Here is a 2755-nt window from a genome sequence, read left to right as displayed (position 1 = left end):
AATTATTTCATTCATCTGTCCATCTTTCTCCCCTCTGAAAACTGCCTTTGTTCTCTGTATCTATGAGTCTGTTTTTATTGTGTTATGTTGGGTCATATGTTTTGTTTTCAGATTCCACATATAAGTGAGTTAATATTGTATTTGTTTTTTACTTATTTCACTTAGCATAATAGCCTCTAGGTCCATCCATATTGTTGCAACAGGCAATATTTCATTATTTTTATAGCTGAGTAATATCTCATTGTGTATACACACACATATTTATTCTTTATCCATTCATCTGTCAATGGACACCACAGTTGCATCCACATCTTGGCTGTTGTAAATAACGCTCTAATGAACATAGGTGTATATATATATTTCCAAACTAATGTTGTTTTCTTCGGAAAAAAAAATACCTGGTAGTGGAATTACTGGGCTGTGTGGTAGGTATATTTTAAATTTTTTAAGGAAATTGCATACTGTTTTCTATAGAGGCTGTACCATTTTTATTCCACCAATAGTGCAAGAGGGTTTCTTTTCTCCACAACCTCACCAATACTTGTTATTTGCTGTCTTTTTGATAATAGACATTCTGAGAGTTGTGAGGTGATATCTCATTGTGGTGATATCTCATTGTGGTTTTGATTTGCATTTCCCTGATGATTAGTGATGTTGAGCATATTTTTCATGTGCCCGTTGGCCGTCTTTAAGTCTTCTTTGGAAACATGTCTATTCAGGTCCTCTGCCCATTTGCTAATAGGTTTGCTTGTTTTTTTGATGTTGAGTTGTGTGAGTTCTCAGTGTATTTTGGATATTAACCCCTTAACAGATATATCAGTTACACCTACCTTCTCGCATTCAGTAGGAGGCCTTTTAATTTTGTTGATAGCTTCCATAGTCCCATTTGTTTATTTTTGCTTTGGTTTCCCTTGCCTGAGGAGACGCATCCAAAAAAAAATATTGCTAAGACCAGTGTCAAAGTGTGTACTGCCAATATTTTTTTCTAGGAGTTTTATGGTTTTCAAGTCTTTCATTTAAGGCTTTAATCCATTTTGAGTTAATGTTTGTCTGTGGTGCGGGAAAGTGATCCAGGTTCATTCTTTTGCATGTAGGTGTCCAGTTTTTTCAACACCATTTATTGAAGAGGCTTTCTTTTCCCCATTGTATATTATTGTCTCCTTTGTCATAGATTAATTGACCATATATGTGTGGGTTTATTTCTAGACTCTCTATTCTTTTTTTTAACATCTTTATTGGAGTATAATTGCTTTACAATGTTGTGTTAGTTTCTGCTTTATAACAAAGTGAATCAGCTATACATATATGTATATCCCCATATCTCCTCCATCTTGCATCTCCCTCCCACTCTCCCTATCCCACCCCTCTAGGTGGTCACAAAGCACCGAGCTTATCTCCCTGTGCTATGCGGCTGTTTCCTACTAGCTATCTATTTTACATTAGGTAGTATTTATAAGTCCATGCCACTCTCTCACTTCGTCCAAGCTTACCCTTCCTCCTCCCCGTGTCCTCAAGTCCACTCTTTATGTCTGCATCTTTATTCCTGTCCTGCCCCTAGGTTCTTCAGAACCATTTTATTTTCTCTTAGATTCCATATATATGTATTAGTGTACAGTATTTGTTTTTCTCTTTCTGACTTACTTCACTCTGTATGACAGACTCTAGGTACATCCACCTCACTACAAATAACTCAATTTCGTTTCTTTTTATGGCTGTAGACTCTATTCTGGTACATTGATCTACACATGTGTATTTGTGCCAGTATCATACACTTTTGATTACTGTAGTTTTGTAGTATAGTTTGAAATCAGGCAGCATGATATCTCTAGTTTTGCTCTTCTTTCTCAAGATTGTTTTAGATACAGGGTTTTTTGTGTTTCTATACAAATTTTAGAATTTTTGGTCCTAATTCTGTGAAAAATGCCATTGTTAATTTGTTAGGGGTTGCATTGAATCTGTAGATTGTCTTGGGTAGTATGGTCATTTTAACTATATTAATTCTCCCAACCATGAGCATGGTATATCTTTCCATTTGTTAGTGTCATCGTCAATTTCTTTAATCAATGTCTTATAGTTTTCTGAGTTCAAGTCCTTTACCACCTTAGATCTGTTCCTAGGTATTTTATTCATTTTGATGTAATTGTAAATGGAGTTGGTTTTTTTAAATTTCATTTTCATGTTGTTAGTGTTTAGAAATGCAACAGATTTCTGTATGTAAATTTTATATCCAGCAAATTTACTGAATTCTAATTTTTCTTTGATAGTGACTTTGGGATTTTCTATATGTGGTATCTTATCATCTGCAAATGCAACAGTTTTACTTCTTTCTTTCTAATTTGGATTCCTTATATTTATTTTCTTGTCGGAATGCCTCGGCTAGGACTTGCAATGACATGTTGAATAAAAGTGGCAAGAGTGGGCATGCTTTGCCTGTTTTTGTCCTGATCTTAGAGAAAATTCTTCCAGCTTTCAACCATTGAGTACAATGTTGGCTGTAGGTTTGTCATATAAGGTCTTTATTATGTTGAGGTACTTTCCCTCTATACCCAAGTTGTTGAGAGCTTTTACCATAAGTGGATCTTGAATTTTCTCAAAAGATTTTTCTACATCTATATAGATGATCCTCGGATTTTTATTCTTCAATTTCTCAGTGTGGTGTATCACACTGATAGATTTGTGGATATTGAACCATCCTTGCTTACTTGGGATAAATCCTACTTGATCAAAATGTATGATTCTTTAATGCGTTTTTTTT

Source organism: Delphinapterus leucas, chromosome X (genome assembly GCF_059928025.1).
Source record: "Delphinapterus leucas isolate spDelLeu-1000000601 "Yukka" chromosome X, BTC_Dleu_Yukka2, whole genome shotgun sequence".
NCBI lineage: Eukaryota > Metazoa > Chordata > Mammalia > Artiodactyla > Monodontidae > Delphinapterus > Delphinapterus leucas.
Note: the sequence above shows the minus strand (reverse complement) of the source record.